At 50.3% G+C, this 27,500-nt stretch overlaps 2 long non-coding RNA genes across 2 annotated transcripts in view; both read left to right on the top strand.

Moving 5' to 3' along the window:
• Positions 1–2,320: 2,320 nt before the first annotated feature.
• LOC311601455 overlaps positions 2,321–27,500 on the top strand; it is a 28,418-nt gene continuing 3,238 nt past the window's right edge. Inside the window, exons 1-2 of the long non-coding RNA XR_014780579.1 lie at positions 2,321–2,351; positions 17,234–17,306. This is a non-coding gene — a long non-coding RNA (uncharacterized lncRNA). The remainder of the gene's footprint in view (positions 2,352–17,233; positions 17,307–27,500) is intronic.
• LOC311601454 lies at positions 2,485–4,991 on the top strand. Its single transcript, XR_014780578.1, has 3 exons — positions 2,485–2,584; positions 3,265–3,539; positions 4,387–4,991. It is a non-coding gene; the product is annotated as an uncharacterized lncRNA (long non-coding RNA).

Below are 27,500 nucleotides of genomic sequence, written 5' to 3'. Positions count from 1 at the left end.
AGGGGCTGCCAGGTGCCCTAAGTGGAGTGTGTCAGGGCAGTGCAGTTTGTCTCAGTCATCCTTGTGAGCTGTGCTAGCCTTTCCTGTGGCACCCGGTCTACTTCCTCTGCACCCCAGGACCCAGGTCTGTGTCACTGTCCCCACAGTCTATCCATCCCTCTACTGCTCATAATCTCCCCCAAGTCGCTCCTACAATGTCACCCAGGCACCCAGGCGCAAACCTCTTCCCCTTGAGGAATCCTTGCAGCCTGCCCAGAGAGCCATCTCAGGTCTCTCCAGGCCTAAGGGCTTGGTGGCCATCTTTGAGTCTGGAGGCAGCTGCTTTGCTTTTTTTTTTGTTGTTGTTGATTCTGTAATGACTGGGAGTGTGCACCCACGTCCCTGCCTCACTGGCATCCCTGGTGCACTACTGCCAAACAGCGAAAGTCTTTTGCTGATGGCTGCTGCAGTTCTCTTGCTTGTGTGCACATGGTGGTGATGGTCCACTTAGGGAAGTGCTCTGGTCCTGCCTGGACAGGAAGGACTCAGGTGTCCTGCTCCCTTCTTGGGCCAGGAGGCCTATGGGAGGAAGCAGGGTCCAGGTGACGCTGGGCCAGAACTGGCTTCACAGGGTTTGGCTAGCTGGGCTCTATAAGCATAGCCTCCCAGGTCGTAAGTCAGCAGCCATGTTGGGCAAGGATACTGGACCTTACTACACAGGACCGGGAGCAAACGCTGCATCTGGGGTTAGGTGGAAAACAGGTCCTGTGTGCCTGGTATTTTGACAAGGCCACCATTGCTTGCCACCCCACACTTTGGTTGAGGCATCCCCTGTACACCCACAGCTGGATTACCTCACTTGTAAGACACACACACACACAAACGAACACTCGCCCGTGTGCGCGCGCACACACACACACACACACACACACACACACACACACACACACACCCCATAGACACACAACATACACGGTCCACCAGTGTCTTTATGGCATGCTCAGGAGCTGAGGGAGACATAGCTTTCCTTGGAAATGTCCATGTTATTTATTAAACTTCTTCCCTGGCCTCTGAAGCACCCTTCATACTCTGCTATTCTGCCTGGATTTCTCTGAGGCTTTCCTTCTTTTTCTTTTTCAAATTGCCCTCTGTGTTGGAGCTCTGCTCCAGGTGAAGGCCAGGGACCCCAATCTGTCAGGAACAGAGTAACAGCTCATAACCCTTCAAGGGCCCTGGGAGGCACCAGTAGGGTCCTGTGCAACCTTGCTGTATGTACCTAGAGGGCTAGGATCCCAAGGCAATGTAATGATTTGGGGTGAATCTCAAGAGAAGCAGCCAGAGGAGGGTGTAGACTGAAGGGTGACCCAAGGGCCAGGTAGTCAGCTTACCTTGCAGGCCGGATACACTATGCAGCCTCATCCATGCAGGGAACATACCTGTGGCTTCTCCTGACTGCCTACCTCACCAAGCCTAACGGAGAGAGGACGTTCAGGGGTCGACAAGGCCCCTATCCTGTCCTCTCCTGCCCTGTCCAGGGATCTCATGTGGATAAATAGAGAACGCACTGGTGGCACTATGTGGGAGCCACTAGATTGAGAGATTGTGTGTGTGTGTGTGTGTGTGTGTGTGTGTGTGTTTGTATGTGTGCGTGTGTGTGTATGTTTCTGCCGTCTTTCCTTCATTCTCTCTGTGTTTCCTGGATTGAAAGCTAGGATGTGAAACCAGGTGCAAGTCCACAGAGGACCAAGTGTGTAACAATTATTATGTTGTTTAGTTGAGGGTTGATTGTCAGAAAGACAGGATGGCATGTAAAAGACGCTCTTCAAGGCTTCCTCCGTTTTTGCCTGAACTCCAGTGTGCACAATGTCTGCACTTTTCCAGGATGGCTGGGGTGGGTTTGTGAAGGTCCATCAGAAATGGTGCTTGGGACCAGTAAAGTGACAGCCACATGGAGGTGGCAGGGCCCTTCCTTGGGGACTGCAGGCCTGGAACCTCTCGGAGCAGGCCCGTTTTGTTAAAAGTGGACTAGAGAGATGGCTCAGTGGCTAAGAGCACTGTCTGCTTCAGAGGTGCTGAGTGCCACTCCCAGCAAACACTTGGGGGCTCACACCATCTATAATGTGATCTGATGCCCTCTTACTGCAGGCAGGTGCCCATGCACATAGGGCATTCACACATAAAATAAGTAAAATCTTTACAAAAAAAAAACCAAGAAGTGGCAGAAGATATGAGGAACGGGAATGTGCTGTGGGTATCCTGATGGGCCAAGTGAAAACTGCTCCTCCTTCATTCTTTCTAGGTGCACTTTGGTCCACTTGAATCTCCTGAGAGAGCTGCAAGCTGTGTGGGTGCCCAGCCCGGGCCACAGATAGGTAGGTGGGTGTCCCAGGAGGAGGCTGAAAGAAGGCTCCCTACCTGGTGCCAGGTATGCGAACCCTCCCTTTGAAGATTTGTGGTTTCAGGATTCAAGAGAGCTCTCAAACAATTCAGGCTAGTGCCATTGGTTTGGTTGCTCACCAGAAGCACTTGAGACAACTACCCTGTTGCTCTGCTGGAGAAATGACTCAGCACTTCAGAACAGCCACTACTCTTCCAGAGGACCCAGGTACAAATCCCAGCACTTCTATAGCACCTCATGTCCCTGGTTCTGTAACTCCAGCTCCAAGGGCTCCAGTACCCTCTGTGGCCCTATTCTGTATTCTATGGGCACTAGCAAAACATGTGGTACACAGACATCTAGCAAACTACACATAGAGTTGTGGTAGAACAGAACTCTAACCTTTAGTAAAACTTATTTAAGCTTGTTTTCCCCTGTAAATACTTTTGAGAATCTTGGATGGATGCCTTCAGTACCTTCATGGACGCCAACAGGTTGTCAGGAAATAGCGAAGACAAGCTGTTTTAAAACCAACTCTGAAAAAAAAACAAAAAAAAACCAAAAGAACAAAACAAAACAAAAAAAACCCCACTCTGCTTTCCCAGCCCCATCACTCCCTGCCCCTTTGATTCTCTGGGGAGGTTCTAAGGTGTCTCACTCTTCCAGTGGGCGGGGCCAGCACTCAGGGGGCGGGAATTGCTCTTCTACTTCCCTTTTCTCTCTGCTTCCAACCAGGAGTGGGAATAGTCAGGGGTCAGGGATGGGGAAGGCAAGGCGGGGAGCAGAGATGGATGCTGCTGGTGGTCTCCTCCCTCCCTGGGCCTGAGATTCACAGGCCTGCCCAGCATTGATCAAGTAAGTTTATCCCCACCTCCCCGCACCGTAACTCCTTTTTTCTGATGCCCTAGGACTTGGTGGCTTGATTGGTCTCTCTGGTGTCGGAGTGTCTCTCCTGCCTGCAGACTGCGCGACCGCGAGCACTGGGAGCCCTCAGACCAGGGAAGGAGGCACCACGAGGCTTGTTCAGCTTAGGGACTCCGGGTTTTGTTCTCTGGGCAACATCTAGAGAGCCTTAGTGGAAGGGCTTCGTGGGGAACCTGGAAGCACTTCGCTGGGACAGAAGGCCGGAGAAGGTTCCGGGACCATCACCCTAAGCAAGGGCCACCTACTCTCAGCCAGAGAGGTGAGCGAACTAGTTGCTAAAGCTTGGCTGCCCAGCGTTAGGCTTCTCCGGGTCCCCAAATGCATTGGTAAGAACGTTTTCGTTTGTGGAAGTTTCAGACCAAAAAGCAAAACAAAACAAAAACAAAAACAAACAACAACAGAACACATTTGTGCGTGTGTACTGGCAAGTTCTCACAAAAAGCCAGGGTGATTGTTTTTCTGTTTTTCGGTTTGTTTTGTTTTTCAAGGCAAGGTGTCTAGGTAGCTCTGACCCTCCCACTACAAGGCCCCTCCACCACTGCTCTCTAGATGTTGCCCAGAGAACAAAACTCAGTGTCCAAGCCACGTGCTGCCTCCTTTCCTGGCCTGAGGGATCCCAGTGTGTTCTGGGAACTCACTCTGTACACCAGGCTGGCCTCCAACCCAGAGATTCCCCCTACCTCTGCCTCAGAGTGCTGGGAGAGCTCAGGAGTGCCCCACCACCACTGCTTGGCGGCCCTGCACATTTTCATTGCTCTAGACTCTAAGCTCTAAGGTTTTGTGAACATGGGAAGATATGAAAATATGGTCGTGATCACTGATTATGGATACCAAAGCTTGGCAGATGCAAGTATCTGCCACAGAATCACCTGCTCCCTAGAATATTAACAGAATAACGAATGTTTCAAGTAAAAAAATTTTAAACACATAATTTGAGATACCAAAGTCTATAATAATACAAAATGTGCATAATTTGAGAATGTACTATATAAAACAGTAGATTAATAGTATTTACACTTGCTAATGTTAAGTTTGTATTTGTGTGAGCTTCTTTTTCTTCTAATTTCCTTTTTTTTTTTTCTTTCCTGCATGGTTTGTTTCCTCAGTCACTGGCCACAGGAATCTTGAGAAGTCTTAGGAATATGCAGGCAAGGACTTGAGCCCAGCTTCTTCTCCAACATTGTGCAAAGGAACTGTCCATCCCAGGGGAAATGTGTGAGTTTCTATGTGTCCTTGTATTCCACTTATTTATTTATGGGTCTTTCTGTGACAGGATCTCTCTGTGTAGCCTCCTAGACCCGCCAATATCGTGGGTGTCCTAGACTTGCTTTGTAGACCAGGCTGGCCTCGAACTCACAGCAATCTAGCCCCCTCTGCCTCCCAGCATGCTGGGAGTTCAGGCTTGCCTTTACAGGCTTGATATTGTCCTTGTATTGTTATTCACACTGAAACAGAATTTCCAAAGCAACATCATTTAAAACATACAAATTCTGAAGAGATACATATACTTTGTAGGTTTTCACCACGATGAGTATTATGTTCACATATAGCCAGGTTTTTCTTTCCTCTGTGTTTTTAGTCGAATGTAGGAAAACTTAAGCTTCCTCTAGTGTCTAGAAGAAAGAATAATGACCTGATATCAAAACCAAAACAATACATAATGTGTTCATTGTCCATTTACTTTTTGTATAGCTACACATTTTATCAAGGTCTATTCAGTAAACCAGTCATGGAACTATATGAACTTAATGTACATAGCCAGCCTTGCCTGTACTTGGAGCTGATTTGATTCCTGTGTAGCTTTAGGTCCTCTGCTTTGTCTTTTATAACGAACTAGTTGTCCTATACCCAGCACCCTCCTGGCTTCATCTGCCTGATGCTGAGGTTACAGGCCTATGCTAACACATACAGCACTCTATAACTACTTTGAAAGTTTATTATTTTCACCTTTATGTATCTATGTGATGGTGTGTGTGTGTGTGTCTGTGTTTATGAAGCATGTGAGTGCACTGCATGAACCACTGTGTGGGTGTTGGTCAAAGGACAATTTGGGGATTTAGTTTCATTTTTCACCTTCTCTAGGATACAGTCTCTCTTATTGTACCTCTGCACTGCACACTGCAGCTAACTGGTGTTCCCTCTGTTCTCTTCTTTCATTTCTTTTTCTCTCTACTAATATAGGGATGACATGTGCACTACTAGCACTAGCTACTTCTATGGTTCGCAGAATGGTGTACTCAAGGCCTCAGGTTCATAAAAGGACTTGTACAACGGAGAAGCCATGATCTTAGATAAATCGTAATATGCCTTGTTGTATTGCACATTTTATATATACAGACAGAGGTTTTAACCAAATATATTGTCTAACCTATTTCTCCTAGCCGGACATCATTATGTGTTTATATTCCTTATGATAATGAAATAGTGGGAGGTTCAAAAGAACTTGGAAATTAACTTCACATAGGAGAGTTGACTAACTTACTGTTGCAGAATATGATCATACATATATATAAACATATCTGTAGATATATGTGTATGTATATATATATATATATATATATATATATATATATATAATATTTCTTTACTTTGTGTCAGATATGGGCCCAGGTGCTAATACAAACTAAGAAAATATGAATATACCATGTTTCTAATGTGTCATATTGAGGATTTTCATTAAAATTTTTTTTCTTCTATGAGTGATTAGTAGCCACTTCTGGAAAGATAGGAAGAGAAGTAACACAAAAGATCAGCATCAGGGTCTGCATCTTGGTACATTTGGAAAATATGACCAGCCAGCCGCAGTGCACAAGGCCATCCCTATTCCGCATGCTTTGGTTGATACAACACACCACAACCACAGCTAACATACCTCATTTTGAGGAGACACACACACACACACACACACACACACACACACACACACACACACACGCATGGAGACACAGAGAGAGAGAGACACATACACACACACACACACAGAGCTACGCACGCAAATACACACAAGCTACTCAGTTTTTCTGGGCTGTACTCAGGATCTCAGGGACAGAGAGCCTTCCTAGCCAAATATCCATTTTACTTGCTAAACCCCTTTCCAAACTTCCTCAACCACCCTTCCTCCTACCCTGCTATTCTGCCTGGAGTTCTCTGGGGCTTTCCTTCTGTTTCTTTTTCAAATTGTGCTCAATCAATCTCCTCCCTCTCTCTCCCTCTCCCTCTCCCTCTCTCTCCCTCTCTCCAGCACCTCTCTCTTGGAGTCCCTATCCTGCCCTACCCTGCCCTGTCCATGGATCTCATGTGGATAAATAGAGAAGGTACTGGTGATACCATGTGGGACCCAGAAGATTGCGAGGTGTGTGTCTGTGCACGCGCGCGCACGTGCGTGCGTGTGTGTGTGTGTGTGTGTGTGTGTGTGTGTGTGTGTGTGTGCATGCGGGAGCACAAGTGCGAGTGACAACCAAATGGAAGGTGGCAGGGCCCTTCCGTGGGGTCTGCAGGTCTGGCACCTCTGAGAACTCAGAGCAGGCCTAATTCCAATGGAACTCCCTTTGGAACATCGGAGTGGATGCTTGCAGAAGGCTTCCAAGAGGGAGAGAGTTGGAAAGCCATGGTAATCTCAGGGCTGTTTCCAGGAGGCTGGCAGAGTGATTTTCTTCTAGGGACCATCCTGGAAGGTCTTGTCTGTGCTCAAGTGGGCCCCTGGAGACTTTCAGTGCTCTTGGGAGGAAGACTTCCTGTTGAAGAGTAACAAGCATATGCCCAGAGATCAGGTTCTATGTATCACTTGGTCTCCAGACAGAACTCTCTGCCCTGGATACTGTAGCTGGAACTGTGTAGATCACAGAGGGAGAGGCACAACTGGAGAGAGGAGGAGTGAGAAAGAGACAGACAGACAGACAGACAGACAGACAGAGATAGGGATGGAAAGAATTACAAAAAGAGAGAAAAAATGCCAGAGACATAGGGATGGAGGAAGGGAAAGAGAGAGACAGAGAGGGAGGAAAAGAGAGAGAGAGGAGGAAGAATGAATATCTGCAAATGATCTGTGTAGGTGTTTTTGGGTGTTTTTGTATGCCGCCTGTTGGCAACATCGATTTTTTTTCTAGGGATAATATATTGTCTGTGCTATGGGTCTGGGCCCTAGAGAGAAAGGATGAGAGTACCTGAAAAACCGTTTTGTGTTTGGGTTTTGTTTGTTTGTTTGTTTGTTTGTTTTTTGGGTTTTTTTTTTTTTTTTTGGTGAGTAGTCTGGGACTTTTGTTAGAAGTGGACTGGAGAGATGGCTCAGGGGCTAAGAGCACTGTCTGCTCTTCCAAAGGTCCTGAGTTACACTCCCAGCAAACACTAGGTGGCTCACAACCATCTATAATGTGATCTGATGCCCTCTTCCAGCAGGCAGGTGCCCATTCGCGTTAGGGCATTCACACATAAAATAAATAAAATCTTTAGAAAAAAAACAAGAAGAAGTGGCAGAAGAGCAGAGGAGCGGGAATGTGCTGTGGGGATCCTGATGGGCCAAGTGAAAACTGCTCCTCCTTCATTCTTTCTAGGTGCCCTTTGGTCCACTTGAATCTCCTGAGAGAGCTGCAAGCTGCATGGGTGCCCAGTCCTGGCCACAGGGAGGTAGGTGGGTGTCCACGGAGGAGGCTGATAGAAGGCTCCATGTCTGAGAACCACTTGGGGACTGTGGATGGGGGGAAAGAGAGTGAAGTGTCCTGAGTGGTGGCCAGTGGGTTGGGGGCTCTGGGGGTTGAGGGTGGGGTCGAAGCCTGGGGAAAGGAGAGAGATTGTGACAGCCCTCCAGGGAGCTCACAATGCTTGACTGGCTGCCTGGTTGCCTGGCACTGCCTAGTAGGTGGCTAGTGTTGGGGAACCAAGGCAGATCCTGGTCGGCATGTGGGCAGATAGGGTTGGAACTTGTGTTTTTTCGTATGTCCTTGTCCTCCCATCTGTGACATTGATGGTCGGGCTGTGCATTCCCCTCAGGTGGGCCTCTGCTGTGGTTGATCCTCCCACCTGAATCCAGATAGATGGGTACCCATAGGCACCTGCCTAGGTCCATAGGCTAGAAGTCTGTGAAACTGGAACCCTCCTCAGTACTCAATCTGAAGCCTGCACTTTGCCTAGCGGCCATTCCAGAGCCTCCTCCTGCCAGGTGAGAAGCCAGTGCAGTGCTCATGGCTCAAGTGTGGCAGGTGGCCCTCTCTCTCATGTAATCACTGATGCTCTGAGCTTTCTGACACCACCACCAACACCATTACCACCATCACCAGCCTGCTGAGTTACCAGACCAGGGTCAACCCAGGAGTGCCTTGAGGACAAGGCCACTTGACCAGGAAGCTTTGTTGTGCCCAGGCTTCAGCACACCCTGGACAAGCCTGGCAGCTTTAGTGGTTATCAGATTGGGCAGGGATAGGCAGAGAGCTGCTGGGTCTGCCAAGGCGGTGTGACCAAGCTGGTGGTCTCCATGTCCAGGAAGTTGTTTCTGAGGCTCCTCCCCTATGGTCTGGATTGTCATGAGGGTTTCTGTAGAGTTCCTTTAGGGTAGCCTGCAGGCACAGGTGAGCTCCATCCCTGTCCAGCCCTCAAGTCCCTCAGGGGCTGCCAGGTGCCCTAGGTGGAGTGTGTCAGGGCAGTGCAGTGTGTCACAGGGGTCTTTGTGACCTGTACCAGCCTTCCCTGTGGCACCCTGCTCTACTTCCTCTGCATCCCAGCACCCAGGTCTGTATCATCAGCACCCCACACTCTTTCCCCTCACCCCACCCCCACTGCTCATAATCCTCCCCAAGTACCCTCCACACCCTCAGGGAGAGGGAGCCTTCCTGGGTAATGTCCATGTTATTTATTGAAGCCCTTCCCTGGCCTTTCAAGCACCCTTCATACTCTGCTATTCTGCCTGGATTTCTCTTGGGCTTTCCTTCTGTTTCTTTTTCAAGTTGCCCCCTGTGTTGGAGCTCTGCTCCAGGTGCAGGTCAGGGACCCCAATCTGTCAGGAACAGAGTAATACCTCATAACCCTTCAAGGGCCCTGGGAGGCACCAACAGGATCCTGTGCAACCTTGCTGTGTGTACCTAGAGGGCTAGGATCCCCAAGGCAATGTTATGATTTGGGGTGAATCTCAAGAGAAGCAGCCAGAGGAGGGTGTAGACTGAAGGGTGACGCAAGGGCCAGGCAGTCAGCTTACCTTGCAGGCCAGGTTAACTATGAAGCCTCATCCATGCAGGAAACATACTTGTGGCTTCTCCTGACTGCCTACCTCAACAAGCCTAACAGAGAGAGGAGGTTCAAGGGTTGACAAGGCCCCTATCCTGTCCTACCCTGCCCTGTCCATGGATCTCAGGTGGATAAACTGAGAACGCACTGGTGGCACTATGTGGGAGCCACTAGAATGGGAGATTGTGTGTTTGTGTGTGTGTGTGTGTGTGTGTGTGTGTGTGTGTGTGTGCGTGTGCCTGCATGTATGTTGTGTGTGTCTGTAGTCCTATATGTATTCATGTGTTTCTTCTCTCTCCCCTTCATTCTCTGTGTTTTTTGTATTAGAAGCTAGGATGTAATAGGCCAGGTGCAAGTCTATAGGGCCAAGTGTGTAGCAATTACTATGATGTTTCGTTCAGAGTTGATTGTCAGGAGGAGAGGCTGTCATGTAAAGAAGCCCTTTATGGCTTCATCCCTTTGGCCTGACCTCCAGTGTGTACAAGGGCTATACTTTTCCATGGTGGCTGGGGTAGGTTCGTGAAGGTCCAACAGAAATGGTGTTTGGGACCAGTAGAGTGACACCCACATGGAAGGTGGCAGGACCCTTCCTTAGGGATTGCAGGCCTGGAACCTCTCAGAGCAGGCCCATTTTGTTAGAAGAAGACTAGAGAGATGGCTCAGTGGCTAAGAGCACTGTCTGCTCTTCCAGAGGTCCTGAGTGCCACTCCAGCAAACACTTCTTGGCTCACAACTATCTATAATGTGACTTGATGCCCCCTTCCAGCAGGCAGGTGCCCAATCGCATAGGGCGTTCACACATACAATAAGTAAACTCTTTAAGGGAAAAAAAAAACAAGAAGAAGTGGCAGAAGAGCTGAGGAGCAGGAATGTGCTGTAGGGATCCTGATGGGCCAAGTGAAAACTGCTCCTCCTTCATTCTTTCTAGGTGCCTTGTGGTCCACTTGAATCTCCTGAGAGAGCTACAAGCTGCATGGGTGCCCAGCCCGGCCACAGATAGGTAGGTGGGTGTCCCAGGAGGAGGCTGAAAGAAGGCTCCTTGTCTGAGAACCACTTGGGGACTCTGGATGTTGGAAAAGAATGTGTGTGAAGTGTCCTGAGTGGTGGCCAGTGGATTGGGTGGCCTGGGGGTTGGGGGTGGGGTGGAGGCCTGGGGAGAGGAGAGAGTTTGTGACAGACCTCCAGGGAGCTCACAATACTTGACTGGCTGCCTGGTTGCCTAGCACTGCCTAGGATGTTTTTAGTGTTGGGGACCGAAGGCAGGGCCTGGTAGGCATGTGGGCAGATTCGGATGGAACATTTCTTCGTTTGATATGTCCTTGTCCTCACATCTGCGGCATTGAAGATCTGGCTGTGCATCCCCCTCAGGGGGGCCTCTGCTGTGTTTGATGCTCCTTCTGGAATCCAGATGGCTGGGTACCCATAGGCACCTGCCTGGGTCCACAGGTTTGAAGGCCCAGGAAACTGAAGCCCTCCTCAGTACTCAATCTGCGGTCTACCCTTTCCCAGCTCCCATTTCAGAGCCTCCTCCTGCCAGGTGGGAAGCCAGTGGCAGGTGGCCCACTGTCTCATGTCATCTGCTAAAATTCCCCAGAGACCTGAGCTCTCTGAAACCACTTGCATCAGCACCACCAGCAGCAGCACCAGCCAGCTGAGCTACCAGGCCAGGGTCAGCCTGTGAGTGCCTTCTGGAAAAGCCCCCTTGACCAGGAAGCTTCGTTGTGCCCAGACTTCAAAACACCTTGGAGAAGCCTGGCACCTTTAGTGGTTATCAGATTAGGCAGGGTTTAGTCAGAGAGCTGCTCAGTCTGCCGTGGGGCGAGGCCTGCTGCTGCTCCCCAAGTCCAGGAGGTTGTTTCTGAGGCTTCTCCCCTATGGTCTGGATTGTCATGAGGGTTTCTGTAGAGTTCCTTTAGGGGAGCCTGCAGGCACAGGTGAGCTCAATCCTTGTCCATCCCTCAAGGTTTCAGGGGCTGCCAGGTGCCCTTAGTGGAATGTGTCACGGCAGTGTAGTGTGTCACAAGGGTCCTTGTGACCTGTGCCAGCCTTCCCTGTGGCACCCTGGTCTACTTCCTCTGCACCCCAGCACCGAGGTTTTCGTCATCCTCTCCCCTCATTCCATGCACAACCACACTGCTCATAATCCCCCCCAAACCACACTGCTCATAATCCCCCCCAAGTTCCCCACACACCCTCACCTAGGCTCCCAGGCTCAAACCCCTTACCCTCAGGAATCCTTGCAGCCTGCCCAGAGAGCCATCTCAAGACTCTCCAGGCCTAAGGGCTTGGTGGCCATTTTAGGGTCTGGTGTTTTTTTGTTTTGTTTTTGTTTGTTTGGTTTTTTGGTTTTTGATTGGATAAAGGCAGAGGGAGTGCACTCAGGTCCCTGCTCACTGGCATCCCTGGTGCACTACTGCCATCCAGCTGAAGTCTTTTGCTGATGGCTGCTGCAGTTCTCTTGCTTGTGTGCACATGGCAATGATGGTCCACTTAGGGAAGTTCTCTGGTCCTGCCTGGACAGGAAGGACTCAGGTGTCCTGCTCCCTTCTTGGGCCAGGAGGCCTATGGGAGGAAGCAGGGTCCAGGTGACCCTGGGCCAGATCCCATCTTCACAGGATTTGGCTAGCTGGACTCTATAAGCATGGCCTCCCAGGTCCCAAGTCAGCAGCCAAGTTGGGCAAGGGTATTGGACCTTATTACACAGGAACGAGAGCAAAGGCTACATCTGGGGTTGGGTGTAAAACAGGTCCTGTGTGCCTGGTCTTTTTCCAAGGCCACCATAGCTTGCGACCCCACACTTTGGTTGAGGCATCCCCTGTACACCCACAGCTGGATTACCTAACTTGTAAGACACACACACACACACACACACACACACACACACACACACACACAAAGGCGTGCGCGCACACACACACACACACACACACACACACACACACACACGCACACACGCCCACACACACACAAACCATAGACACACAACATACACGGTCCACCAGTGTCTTTATGCCGTGCTCAGGAGCTGAGGGAGACATAGCTTTCTTTGGAAATGTCCATGTTATTTATTAAACTTCTTCCCTGGCCTCTCAAGCACCCTTCATACTCTGCTATTCTGCCTGGATTTCTCTGAGCCTTTCCTTCTGTTTCTTTTTCAAATTGCCCTCTGTGTTGGAGCTCTGCTCCAGGTGGAGGCCAGGGACCCCAATCTGTCAGGAACAGAGTAACAGCTCATAACCCTTCAAGGGCCCTGGGAGGCACCAGCAGGGTCCTGTGCAACCTTGCTGTGTGTACCTACAGGGCTAGGATCCCAAGGCAATGTTATGATTTGGGGTGAATCTCAAGAGAAGCAGCCAGAGGAGGGTGTAGACTAAAGGGTGTCCCAAGGGCCAGGCAGTCAGCTTATCTTGCAGACCGGATACACTATGCAGCCTCATCCATGCAGGGAACATACCGGTGGCTTCTCCTGACTGCCTAACTCACCAAGCCTAACGGAGAGAGGACGTTCAGGGGTCGACAAGGCCCCTATCCTGTCCTCTCCTGCCCTGTCCAGGGATCTCATGTGGATAAATAGAGAACGCACTGGTGGCATTATGTGGGAGCCACTAGATTGCGAGATTGTGTGTGTGTGTGTGTGTGTGTTTGTATGTGTATGTTCTGCCGTCTTTCCTTCATTCTCTCTGTGTATCCTGGATTGAAAGCTAGGATGTGAAACCAGGTGCAAGTCCACAGAGGACCAAGTGTGTAACAATTATTATGTTGTTTAGTTGAGAGTTGATTGTCAGAAAGCCACGATGGCATGTAAAAGACGCTCTTCAAGGCTTCCTCCGTTTTGCCTGAACTCCAGTGTGCACAATGTCTGCACTTAACCAGGATGGCTGGGGTGGGTTTGTGAAGGTCCATCAGAAATGGTGCTTGGGACCAGTAAAGTGACAGCCACATGGAGGTGGCAGGGCCCTTCCTTGGGGACTGCAGGCCTGGAACTTCTCAGTGCAGGCCAGTTTTGTTAAAAGTGAACTAGAGAGGTGGCTCAGTGGCTAAGAGCACTGTCTGCTCTTCAGAGGTGCTGAGTGCCACTCCCAGCAAGCACTTGGGGGTTCACACCATCTATAATGTGATCTGATGCCCTCTTCCAGCAGGCAGGTGCCCATGCACATAGGGCATTCACACATACAATAAGTAAAATCTTTACAAAAAAAAAACCAAGAAGAAGTGGCAGAAGAGCTGAGGAGCTGGAATGTGCTGTGGGTATCCTGATGGGCCAAGTGAAAACTGCTTCTCCTGCATTCTTTCTAGGTGCCCTTTGGTCCACTTGAATCTCCTGAGAGAGCTGCAAGCTGTGTGGGTGCCCAGCCCGGGCCACAGGTAGGTAGGTGGGTGTCCCAGGAGGAGGCTGAAAGAAGGCTCCCTATCTGAGAACCACTTGGGGACTCTGGATGTCGGGAAAGAGTGTGAAGTGTCCTGAGTGGTGGCCAGTGGGTTGGGTTGTCTCGGGGGTGCGGGTGGGGTGGAGGCCTGGGGAGAGGAGAGAGTTTGTGTCAGACCTCCAGGGAGCTCACAATGCTTGACTGGCCGCCTGGTTGCCTGGCACTGCCTACTAAGTGTTTAGTGTTGGGGACCCAAGGCAGGGCCTGGTAGGCATGTGGGCAGATTGGGATGGAACGGTTCTTCTTTTGATATGTCCTTGTCCTCACATCTGTGGCATTGAAGATCTGGCTGTGCATCCCCCTCAGGTGGGCCTCTACTGTGGTTGATCCTGCCTCCCGAATCCAGATGGCTGGGTACCCATAGGCACCTGTCTGGGTCCACAGGCTTGAAGGCCTAGGAAACTGGAGCCGTCCTCAGTACTCAATCTGCAGCCTGCCCTTTGCCCAGCATCTATTCCAGAGCCTTCTCCTGCCATGTGGGAAGTCAGTGCTGTGTACAGTGCCCACTTGTGGCAGGTGGCCCTCTCCTTCATGTCACCTGCCAACGTTCTCCTGTGGGCAGCGTTCTCTGACACTGATACCACCACCACCACCACCACCACCACCACCACCACATCCAACAACAACAACAACAATACTTCCACCACCACCACACCCAGCCTGATGAGGTACCAGACTAGGGTCAGCCCTGGAGTACCTGTGGGACTAGCCCCCTTGACCTAGAAGCTTTGTTGTGCCCAGGTTTCAGCACATCCTGGAGAAGCCTGGCAGCTTTAGTGGTTGTCAGATTGGGCAGGGTTATGCAGAGAGCTGCTGGGTTGGCCAGGTGGTCGGGGCCAAGCTGCTGGTCTCCAGGTCCAGGAGGTTGTTTTTGAGGCTTTTCCGCTATGGTCTAGATTGTCATGAGGGTTTCTGTAGAGTTCCTTTAGGGTAGTCTGCAGGCTCAGCTGAGCTCCATCCCTGTCCAGCTGTCAAGTCCCTCAGGGGCTGCCAGGTGCCCTAAGTGGAGTGTGTCAGGGCAGTGCAGTATGTCACAGGGGTCTTTGTGACCTGTACCAGCCTTCCCTGTGGCACCCTGGTGTACTTCCTCTGCACCCCAGCACCCAGGTCTGTATCCTCTGCACCCCACACTCTTTTCTTCACCCCCCACCCCCACTGCTCATAATCCTCCCCATGTTTCCCCCCACCCTCACCCAGGCACTGTAGGCTCAAACCCTTTTCAATTCGGAATCCTTGCAGCCTGCCCAGAGAGCCATCTAAGGAATTCTACAGGCCTGAGGGCTTGGTAGCCATCTTAGAGTCTGGAGGCAGCTGCTTTGCTTTTGTTTGTTTTTTTTTGTTTTTTATGGTTTTTGTTTTTTGATTCCGTAAGTGTTGAGGGACTGCACCTAGGTCCCTGCCTCACTGGCATCCCTGGTGCACTACTGCCATCCAGCTGAAGTATTTTGCTGATGGCTGCTGCAGTTCTCTTGCTTGTGTGCACATGGCAGTGATGGTCCACTTAGGGAAGTTCTCTGGTCCTGCCTGGACAGGAAGGACTCAGGTCTCCTGCTCCCTTCTTGGGCCAGGAGGCCTATGGGAGGAAGCAGGGTCCAGGTGACCCTGGGCAAGAACCGGCTTCACAGGGTTTGGCTAGCTGGACTCTATAAGCATGGCCTCCCAGGTCCCAAGTGAGCAGCTATGTTGGGCAAGGGCACTGAACCTCACTACACAGGACCTAGAGCAAGGGCTGCATCTGGGGTTGAGTGGAAAACAGGTTCTGTGTTCCTGACCTTTTGCCGAGGCCACCTTTGCCTGCGACCCCACACTTTTGGTTGAGGCATCCCCTGTACACCCACAGCTGGATTACCTCACTTGTAAGATGCACGCACACACGAACTCACATGTGCGCACAAACACACACACACACACACACACACACACACACACACACACACACACACACAAAAAAATACACATTGTACCAGTGTCTTTAGGCCGTGCTCAGGATCTCAGGGAGACAGAGCCTTCCTGGGAAATGTCCATGTTATTTATTGAAGCCCTTCCCTGGCCTTTCAAGCACCCTTCATACTCTGCTATTCTGCCTGGATTTCTCTGGGGCTTTCCTTCTGTTTCTTTCTCAGATTCCCCTCTGGGTTGGAGCTCTGCTCCAGGTGCAGGTCAGGGACCCCAATCTGTCAGGAACAGAGTAACACCTCATAACCCTTCAAGGGCCCTGGGAGGCACCAACAGGGTCCTGTGCGACCTTGCTGTGTGTACCTAGAGGGCTAGTATCCCCAAGGCACTATTATGATTTGGGGTGAATCTCAAGAGAAGCAACCAGGGGAGGATGTAGACTGAAGGGTGACTCAAAGGCCAGGCAGTCAGCTTACCTTGCAGGCCAGGTGCACTATGCAGCCTCATCCATGCAGGGAACATACCTGTGGCTTCTCCTGACTGCCTAACTCACCAAGCCTAACAGAGAGAGGAGGTTCAAGGGTCGACAAGGCCCCGATCCTGTCCTACCCTGCCCTGTCCAGAAATTTCATGTGGATAAACAGAGAAGCACTGGTGGCACTATGTGGGATCCACCAGAATGCAAGATTGTGTGTGTGTGTGTGTGTGTGTGTGTGTGTGTGTGTGTGTGTGTGTGTGTGTGTGTGTGTCTATGGTCCTATGTGTATTCATGTGTTTCTTTTCTCTCCCCTTCATTCTCTGTGTTTTTTTGATTCGAAGCTAGGATGTAATAGGCCAGGTGCAAGTCTATAGGGCCAAGTGTGTAGCAATTACTATGGTGTTTCGTTCAGAGTTGATTGTCAGGAGGAGAGGCTGTCATGTAAAGAATCCCTTTATGGCTTCATCCCTTTTGCCTGACCTCCAGTGTGTACAAGGGCTCTACTTTTCCATGGTGGCTGGGGTAGGTTGGTGAAGGTCCAGCAGAAATGGTGCTTGGGACCAGTAGAGTAACACCCACATGGAAGGTGGCAGGACACTTCCTTGGGGACTGCAGGCCTAGTACCTCTCAGAGCAGGCCCATTTTGTTAGAAGTAGACTAGAGAGATGGCTCAGTGGCTAAGAGCACTGTCTGCTTCTCAGAGAACCTGAGTGCCACTCCCAGCAAATACTCGGTTGCTCACAATCATGTAAAATGTGATCTGATGCCCTCTTCCAGCAGACAGGTGCCCGTTCACATAGGGCGTTCACACAAGCAATAAGTAAACTCTTTAAGGGAAAAAAAAAACAAGAAGAAGTGGCAGAAGAGCAGAGGAGCTGGAATGTGCTGTGGGGATTCTGATGGGCCAAGTGAAAACTGCTCCTCCTGCATTCTTTCTAGGTTCTCTTTGGGCAACTTGAATCTCCTGAGAGAGCTGCAAGCTGCGTGGGTGCCCAGCCCTGGCCACAGGGAGGTAGGTGAAGTGCCCTGAGTGGTAGCCAGTGGGTTAAGTTGTCTGGGGGTTGGGGGTGGGGTCGAGGCCTGGGGATAGGAGAGAAATGGTGACAGCCTTCCAGGGAGCTCACAATGCTTGACTGGTTGCCTGGTTGCCTGGCACTGCCTAGTAGGTGGTTAGTGCTGGGGACCCAAGGCAGGGCCTGGTGGGGACGTGGGTAGATTGAGATGGAATGTTTCTTCTTTTGTTGTCTTGTCCTCTCATCTGCAACACTGATGGTCTGGCTGTGCATTCCCCTCAGGTGGGCCTCTGCTGTGGTTGATCCTCACTCCGGAATCCAGATGGCTGGTACCCATAGGTACCTGTCTGGGTCCACAGACTTGAAGGCCCGGGAAACTGGAACCCTCCACAGTACTCTATCTGCAGCCTTCCCTTTGCCCAGCATGGATTCCAGAGCCTCTTCCTACGAGGGGGAATGCCTGTGCTTTGCTCAGGGAGGACATGTGGCAGGTGGCAATTTCTCTCATGTCATCACTGATGCTCTGAGCTGTCTGACTCCACCACCTCCCCCACCGCAAGCAGCAGCCTGCTGAGCCACCAGACCAAAAGTGCCTTGGGGACAAGCCTCCTTGACCAGGAAGCTTTGTTGTGCCCAGGCTTCAGCACATCCTGGAGAAGCCTGGCAGCTTAGTGGTTATCAGATAGGACATGGTTAGACAAAGAGCTGCTGGGTCGGCCAGGTGGTCGGGGCCAAGCTGCTGGTCCCCAAGTCCAGGAGGTTGTTTCTGAGGCTTTTCCCCTATGGTCTAGATTGTAATGAGAGTTTCTGTAGAGTTCCTTTACGGTAGCCTGCAGGCACAGGTGAGCTCCATCCTTGTCCAGCCCTCAAGGCCTTCAGGGGCTGCCAGGTGCCCTCAGTGGATTTTGTCAGGGCAGTTTAGTGTGTCACAAGTGTCCTTGTGAACTGTGCCAGCCTTCCCTGTGGCACCCTGGTCTACTTCCTCTGCACCCCAGCACCCAGGTCTTCGTCATCCTCCCCCCACATTCCATGCACAACCACACTGCTCATAATCACCCCAAGTTCTCCTCACACCCTCACCCCGGGGACCCAGCCTGAAACCCCTTCCCTTTGAGGAATCCTTGCAACAGCCCAGAGAGCCGTCTCAGGACTCTCCAGGCTTAAGGGCTTGGTGGCCATCTTAGAGTCTAGTGGCAGCTGCTTTGTGTTTTTTTGGATTTTGTTTGTTTTTGATTGTATAAGGGCAGAGGGACTGCACCCAGGTCCCTGCCTCACTGGCATCCCTGGTGCACTACTGCCATCCAGCTGAAGTCATTTGCTGATGGCTGCTGCAGTCCTCTTGCTTGTGTGCACATGGTGGTGATGGTCCACATAGGGAAGTGCTCTGGTCCTGCCTGGACAGGAAGGACTCAGGTCTCCTGCTCCCTTCTTGGGCCAGGAGGCCTATGGGAGGAAGCAGGGTCCAAGTGACCCTGGGCCAGATCCCATCTTCACAGGGTTTGGCTAGCTGGACTCTATAAGCATGACCTCCCAGGTCCTAAGTCGGTGACTGTGTTGGGCCAGGGAACTGGACCTAACTACACAGGACCTGGAGCAAGGGCTGCATCTGGGGTTGGGTTAAAAACAGGTCCTGTCTCCCTGCCCTTCTGCCAATTATAACATTGCTTGTGCTCCCCCACACTTTTGGTTGAGGCGTCCCCTGTCCACCCACAGCTGGATTAGGTCACTTCTAATACACACACACACACACACACACACACACACACACACACACACACATTCACACACCATACACAGTCCATCAGTGGTTTTAGGCCGTGCTCAGGATCTCAGGGAGAGAGAGATTTCCTGGCCAAATGTCCATGTTATTTATTGAATCCCTTCCCTGGCCTCTTAAGCACCCTTCATTCTCTGCCATTCTGCCTGGATTTCTCTGAGGCTTTCCTTCTGTTTCTGTTTCAAATTGCCCTCTGTGTTGGAGCTCTGCCCCTGGTGCAGGTCAGGGACCCTAAACTGTCAGGAACAGAGTAATACCTCATAACCCTTCAATGGCCCTGGGAGGCACCAACAGGGTCCTTTGCAACCTTGCTGTGTGTACCTAGAGGGCTAGGATCCCAAGGCAGTGTTATGATTTGGGGTGAATCTCAAGAGAAGCTGCCAGAGGAGGGTGTAGACTGAAGGGTGAGTCAAAGGCCAGGCAGTCAGCTTACCTTGCAGGCCTGGTGCACTATGCAGCCTCATCCATGCAGGGAACATACCTGTGGCTTCCCCTGACTGCCTAACTCACCAAGCCTAACAGAGAGAGGAAGTTCAAGGGTCAAGAAGGCCCCTATCCTGTCCTAGCCTGCCCTGTTTAGGGATCTAATGTGGATAAATTGTTAAGGCACTGGTGGCACTATGTGGGAGCCACGAGATTGTGTGTGTTCGTGTGTGAGTCTGTGTTCATGTGTTTGTGTGTGTGTGTCCCATCTTTCTCTGTGTGTCTCCTGGATTGCAAGCTAGGATGTGAGATACCAAGTGCAAGTCCATAGAGGACCGATTGTGTTGCAATTATTATGGTGTTTAATTCCGAGTTGATTGTCAGAAGGATAGGATGGCATGTAAAAGATGCCCATTAAGCCTTCATCCTTTTTCCTGAGCTCAAGTGTGCACAAGGTCTGCACTTTTCCAGGTTAGCTAGGATATGTTGATGAAGGTCCATCAGATGTGGTCCTTGGGAACAGTAGAGTGACAGCAACATGGAAGGTAGCAGGACTCTTCCTTGGTGACTGCAGGCCTGGCACCTCTCAAGGCAGGCCCATTTTGTTAGAAGTGGACTGGAGAGATGGTGCAGTGGCTAAGAGCACTGTCTGCTCTTCATAGGTCCTGAGTGCCACTCCCAGCAAACACTTGGGGGCTCACAACTATCTATAATGTGACCTGATGCCCCCTTCCAGCAGGCAGGTGCCCATTCGCATAGGGCGTTCACACATTCAATAAGTAAAATCTTTAAGGGAAAAGACCGAGAAAAAGTGGCAGAAGAGCAGAGGAGCAGGAATATGCTGTGGGGATCCTGATGGGCCAAGTGAAAACTGCTTCTCCTGCATTCTTTCTAGGTGCCCTTTGGTCCACTTGAATCTTCTGAGAGAGCTACAAGCTGTGTGGGTGCCCAGCCCGGGCCACAGATAGGTAGGTGGGTGTCCCAGGAGGAAGCTGAAAGAAGGCTCCATGTCTGAGAACCACTTGGGGACTCTGGATGTCGGGAAAGAGTGTGAAGTGTCCTGAGTGGTGGCCAGTGGGTTGGGTTGTCTCGGGGTTGCGGGTGGGGTGGAGGCCTGGGGAGAGGAGAGAGTTTGTGTCAGACCTCCAGGGAGCTCACAATGCTTGACTGGCTGCCTGGTTGCCTGGCACTGCCTACTAAGTGTTTAGTGTTGGAGACCCAAGGCAGGGCCTGGTAGGCGTGTGGGCAGATTGGGATGGAACGGTTCTTCTTTTGATACGTCCTTGTCCTCACATCTGCGGCATTGAAGATCTGGCTGTGCATCCCCCTCAGGTGGGCCTTTACTGTGGTTGATCCTGCCTCCCGAATCCAGATGGCTGGGTACCCATAGGCACCTGTCTAGGTCCACAGGCTTGAAGGCCTAGGAAACTGGAGCCCTCCTCAGTACTCAATCTGCAGCCTGCCCTTTGCCCAGCATCTATTCCAGAGCCTTCTCCTGCCATGTGGGAAGTCAGTGCTGTGTACAGTGCCCACTTGTGGCAGGTGGCCCTCTCCTTCATGTCACCTGCCAACGTTCTCCTGTGCGCAGGGTTCTCTGACACTGACACCACGACCACCACCACCACCACCACCACCACCACATCCAACAACAACAACAACAATACCTCCACCACCACCACACCCAGCCTGATGAGGTACCAGACTAGGGTCAGCCCTGGAGTACCTGTGGGACTAGCCCCCTTGACCTAGAAGCTTTGTTGTGCCCAGGTTTCAGCACATCCTGGAGAAGCCTGGCAGCTTTAGTGGTTGTCAGATTGGGCAGGGTTATGCAGAGAGCTGCTGGGTTGGCCAGGTGGTCAGGGCAAAGCTGCTGGTCTCCAGGTCCAGGAGGTTGTTTCTAAGGCTTTTCCGCTATGGTCTAGATTGTCATGAGGGTGTCTGTAGAGTTCCTTTAGGGTAGTCTGCAGGCCCAGCTGAGCTCCATCCCTGTCCAGCTGTCAAGTCCCTCAGGGGCTGCCAGGTGCCCTAAGTGGAGTGTGTCAGGGCAGTGCAGTATGTCACAGGGGTCTTTGTGACCTGTACCAGCCTTCCCTGTGGCACCCTGGTGTACTTCCTCTGCACCCCAGCGCCCAGGTCTGTATCCTCTGCACCCCACACTCTTTCCTTCAACCCCACCCCCACTGCTCATAATCCTCCCCAAGTTTCCCCCCACCCTCACCCAGGCACTGTAGGCTCAAACCCTTTTCAATTCGGGATCCTTGCAGCCTGCCCAGAGAGCCATCTAAGGAATTCTACAGGCCTAAGGGCTTGGTAGCCATCTTAGAGTCTGGAGGCAGCTGCTTTGCTTTTGTTTGTTTGTTTTTGTTTTTTGATTCCGTAAGTATTGAGGGACTGCACCTAGGTCCCTGCTTACTGGCATCCCTGGTGCACTACTGCCATCCAGCAGAAGTCTTTTGCTGATGGCTGCTGCAGTTCTCTTGCTTGTGTGCACATGGCAGTGATGGTCCACATAGGGAAGTGCTCTGGTCCTGCCTGGACAGGACGGACTCAGGTCTCCTGCTCCCTTCTTGGGCCAGGAGGCCTATGGGAGGAAGCAGGGTCCAGGTGACCCTTGGCCAGAATCGGCATCACAGGGTTTGGCTAGCTGGACTCTATAAACATAGCCTCCCAGGTCGCAAGTCAGCGGCCATGTTGGGCAAGGGCACTGAACCTCACTACACAGGACCTAGAGCAAGGGCTGCATCTGGGGTTGGGTGGAAAACAGATCCTGTGTGCCTGACCTTTTGCCGAGGCGACCATTGCCTGCGACCCCACACTTTTGGTTGAGGCATCCCCTGTACACCCACAGCTGGATTACCTCACTTGTAAGACACACACACACGAACTTCCGCTCCCACGCGCGCGGACACACACACACACACACACACACACACACACACACACGCACGCACGCACCATACACAGTCCACCAGTGTCTTTAGGCCGTGCTCAGGATCTCAGGGAGACAGAGCCTTCCTGCGAAATGTCCATGTTATTTATTAAAGCCCTTCCCTGGCCTTTCAAGCACCCTTCATACTCTGCTATTCTGCCTGGATTTCTCCAGGGCTTTCCTTCTGTTTCTTTTTCAAGTTGCCCCCTGTGTTTGAGCTGTGCTCCAGGTGCAGGTCAGGGACCCCAATCTGTCAGGAACAGAGTAACAGCTCATAACCCTTCAAGGGCCCTGGGAGGCACCAGCAGGGTCCTGTGCAACCTTGCTGTGTGTACCTAGAGGGCTAGGATCCCCAAGGCACTATTATGATTTGGGGTGAATCTCAAGAGAAGCAACCAGGGGAGGGTGTAGACTGAAGGGTGACTCAAAGGCCAGGCAGTCAGCTTACCTTGCAGGCCAGGTTAACTATGCAGCCTCATCCATGCAGGTGACATACTTGTGGCTTCTCCTGACTGCCTAACTCACCAAGCCTAACAAAGAGAGGAGGTTCAAGGGTCGACAAGGCCCCTATCCTATCCTATGCTGCCCTGCCCTGTGGATAAACAGAGAACTCACTGGTGGCACTATGTGGGAGTCACTAGAATGCGAGATTGTGTGTGTGTGTGTGTGTGTGTGTGTATGTGTGTGTGTGTGTGTGTGTGTATGTGTGTGTGTGTGTGTGTGTGTGTATGTTTCTGCCGTCTTTCCTTCATTCTCTCTGTGTTTCCTGGATTGGAAGCTAGGATGTGAAACCAGGTGCAAGTTCACAGAGGACCGAGTGTGTAACAATTATTATGTTGTTTAGTTGAGAGTTGATTGTCAGAAAACCACGATGGCATGTAAAAGACGCTCTTCAAGGCTTCCTCCGTTTTGCCTGAGCTCCAGTGTGCACAATGTCTGCAGTTTTCCAGGATGGCTGGGGTGGGTTTGTGAAGGTCCATCAGAAATGGTGCTTGGGACCAGTAAAGTGACAGCCACATGGAGGTGGCAGGGCCCTTCCTTGGGGACTGCAGGCCTGGAACCTCTCAGAGCAGGCCTGTTTTGTTAAAAGTGGACTAGAGAGATGGCTCAGTGGCTAAGAGCACTGTCTGCTTCGGAGGTGCTGAGTGCCACTCCCAGCAAACACTTGGGGGCTCACACCATCTATAATGTGATCTGATGCCCTCTTACTGCAGGCAGGTGCCCATGCACATAGGGCACTCACACATAAAATAAGTAAAATCTTTACAAAAAAAAAAAAACCAAGAAGATGTGGCAGAAGAGCTGAGGAGCTGGAATGTGCTCTGGGGATCCTGATGGGCCAAGTGAAAACTGCTCCTCCTGCATTCTTTCTAGGTGCCCGTTGGTCCACTTGAATCTCCTGAGAGAGCTGCAAACTGTGGGGGTGCCCAGCCTGGGCCACAGATAGGTAGGTGGGTGTCCCAGGAGGAGGCTGAAAGAAGGCTCCCTATCTGGTGCCAGGTATGCGAACTCTCCCTTTGAAGATTTGTGGTTTCAGGATTCAAGAGAGCTCTCAAACAATTCAGGCTAGTGCCATTGGTTTGGTTGCTCACCAGAAGCACTTGAGACAACTACCCTGTTGCTCTGCTGGAGAAATGACTCAGCACTTCAGAACAGCCAGTACTCTTCCAGAGGACCCAGGTACAAATCCCAGCACTTCTATAGCACCTTATGTCCCTGTTTCTGTAACTCCAGCTCCAAGGGCTCCAGTACCCTCTGTGGCCCTATTCTGTATTCTATGGGCACTAGCAAAACATGTGGTACACAGACATCTAGCAAACTACACATAGAGTTGTGGTAGAACAGAACTCCAACCTTTAGTAAAACTTATTTAAGCTTGTTTTCCCCTGTAAATACTTTTGAGAATCTTGGATGGATGCCTTCAGTACCTTCATGGACGCCAACAGGTTGTCAGCAAATAGCGAAGACAAACTGTTTCAAAACCCACTCTGAAAAAAAAAACCAAAAAAACCAAAAGAACAAAACAAAACAAAAAAACCCCACTCTGCTTTCCCAGCCCCATCACTCCCAGCCCCTTTGATTCTCTGGGGAGGTTCTAAGGTGTCTCACTCTTCCAGTGGGCGGGGCCAGCACTCAGGGGGCGGGAATTGCTCTTCTACTTCCATTTTCTCTCTGCTCCCAACCAGGAGTGGGAATAGTCAGGGGTCAGGGATGGGGAAGGCAAGGCAGGGAGCAGAGATGGATGCTGCTGGTGGTCTCCTCCCTCCCTGGGCCTGAGATTCATAGGCCTGCCCAGCATTGATCAAGTAAGTTTATCCCCACCTCCCCGCACCGTAACTCCTTTTTCTCTGATGCCCTAGGACTTGGTGGCTTGATTGGTCTCTCTGGTGTCGGAGTGTCTCTCCTGCCTGCAGACTGCGCGACCGCGAGCACTGGGAGCCCTCAGACCAGGGAAGGAGGCACCACGAGGCTTGTTCAGCTTAGGGACTCCGGGTTTTGTTCTCCGGGCAACATCTAGAGAGCCTTAATGGAAGGGCTTCGTGGGGAAACCGGAAGCACTTCGCTGGGACAGAAGGCCGGAGAAGGTTCCGGGACCATCACCCTAAGCAAGGGCCACCTACTCTCAGCCAGAGAGGTGAGCGAACTAGTTGCTAAAGCTTGGCTGCCCAGGGTTAGGCTTCTCCGGGTCCCCAAATGCATTGGTAAGAACGTTTTCTTTTGTGGAAGTTTCAGACCAAAAACCAAAACAAAAAACAAAAACAAAAACAAACAACAACAGAACACATTTGTGCGTGTGTACTGGCAAGTTCTCACAAAAAGCCAGGGTGATTGTTTTTCTGTTTTTCGGTTTGTTTTGTTTTTCAAGGCAAGGTCCCTAGGTAGCTCTGACCCTCCCACTACAAGGCCCCCCCATTACTGCTCTCCAGATGTTGCCCAGAGAACAAAATTCAGTGTCCAAGCCACGTGCTTCCTCCTTTCCTGGCCTGAGGGATCCCAGTGTGTTCTGGGAACTCACTCTGTACACCAGGCTGGCCTCCAACCCAGAGATTCCCCCTACCTCTGCCTCAGAGTGCTAGGAGAGCTCAGGAGTGCCCCACCACCACTGCTTGGCGGCCCTGCACATTTTCATTGCTCTAGACTCTAAGCTCTAAGGTTTTGTGAACATGGGAAGATATGAAAATATGGTCGTGATCACTGATTATGGATACCAAAGCTTGGCAGATGCAAGTATCTGCCACAGAATCACCTGCTCCCAAGAATATTAACAGAATAACGAATGTTTCAAGTATAAAATTTTTAAACAAATAATTTGAGATACCAAAGTCTATAATAATACAAAATGTGCATAATTTGAGAATGTACTATATGAAAAAGTAGATCAAATAGTATTTACACTTGCTAATGTTAAGTTTGTATTTGTGTAAGCTTCTTTTTCTTCTAATTTCCTTTTTTTTCTGTCCTGCATGGTTTGTTTCCTCAGTCACTGGCCACAGGAATCTTGAGAAGTCTTAGGAATATGCAGGCAAGGACTTGAGCCCAGCTTCTTCTCCAACATTGTGCAAAGGAACTGTCCATCCCAGGGGAAATGTGTGAGTTTCTATGTGTCCTTGTATTCCACTTATTTATTTATGGGTCTTTCTGTGACAGGATCTGTCTGTGTAGCCTCCTAGACCCGCCAATATCGTGGGTGTCCTAGACTTGCTTTGTAGACCAGGCTGGCCTCGAACTCACAGCAATCTAGCCCCCTCTGCCTCCCAGCATGCTGGGAGTTCAGGCTTACCTTTACAGGCTTGATATTGTCCTTGTATTGTTATTCACACTGAAACAGAATTTCCAAAGCAACATCATTTAAAACATACAAATTCTGAAGAGATACATATACTTTGTAGGTTTTCACCATGATGAGTATTATGTTCACATATAGCCAGGTTTTTCTTTCCTCTGTGTTTTTAGTCGAATGTAGGAAAACTTAAGCTTCCTCTAGTGTCTAGAAGAAAGAATAATGACCTGATATCAAAACCAAAACAATACATAATGTGTTCATTGTCCATTTACTTTTTGTATAGCTACACATTTTATCAAGGTGTATTCAGTAAACCAGTCATGGAACTATATGAACTTAATGTACATAGCCAGCCTTGCCTGTACTTGGAGCTGATTTGATTCCTGTGTAGCTTTAGGTCCTCTGCTTTGTCTTTTATAACGAACTAGTTGTCCTATACCCAGCACCCTCCTGGCTTCATCTGCCTGATGCTGAGGTTACAGGCCTATGCTAACACATACAGCACTCTATAACTACTTTGAAAGTTTATTATTTTCACCTTTATGTATCTATGTGATGGTGTGTGTGTGTGTGTGTGTTTATGAAGCATGTGAGTGCACTGCATGAACCACTGTGTGGGTGTTGGTCAAAGGACAATTTGGAGATTTAGTTTCATTTTTCACCTTCTCTAGGATACAGTCTCTCTTATTGTACCTCTGCACTGCACACTGCAGCTAACTGGCGTTCCCTCTGTTCTCTTCTTTCATTTCTTTTTCTCTCTACTAATATAGGGATGACATGTGCACTACTAGCACTAGCTACTTCTATGGTTCGCAGAATGGTGTACTCAAGGCCTCAGGTTCATAAAAGGACTTGTACAACGGAGAAGCCATGATCTTAGATAAATCGTAATATGCCTTGTTGTATTGCACATTTTATATATACAGACAGAGGTTTTAACCAAATATATTGTCTAACCTATTTCTCCTAGCCGGACATCATTATGTGTTTATATTCCTTATGATAATGAAATAGTGGGAGGTTCAAAAGAACTTGGAAATTAACTTCACATAGGAGAGTTGACTAACTTACTGTTGCAGAATATGATCATACATATATATAAACATATCCGTATATATATGTATAAATATATATGTATGTATGTATATATATATATATATATATATATATATATATAAAATATTTCTTTACTTTGTGTCAGATATGGGCCCAGGTGCTAATACAAACTAAGAAAATATGAATATACCATGTTCCTAATGTGTCATATTGAGGATTTTCAT

The sequence above is a fragment of the Acomys minous genome (assembly GCF_964271855.1).
Source record: "Acomys minous genome assembly, chromosome: 7".
NCBI classification, from domain to species: domain Eukaryota; kingdom Metazoa; phylum Chordata; class Mammalia; order Rodentia; family Muridae; genus Acomys; species Acomys minous.
Note: the sequence above shows the minus strand (reverse complement) of the source record. Positions and strands in the feature narration are given on the sequence as shown.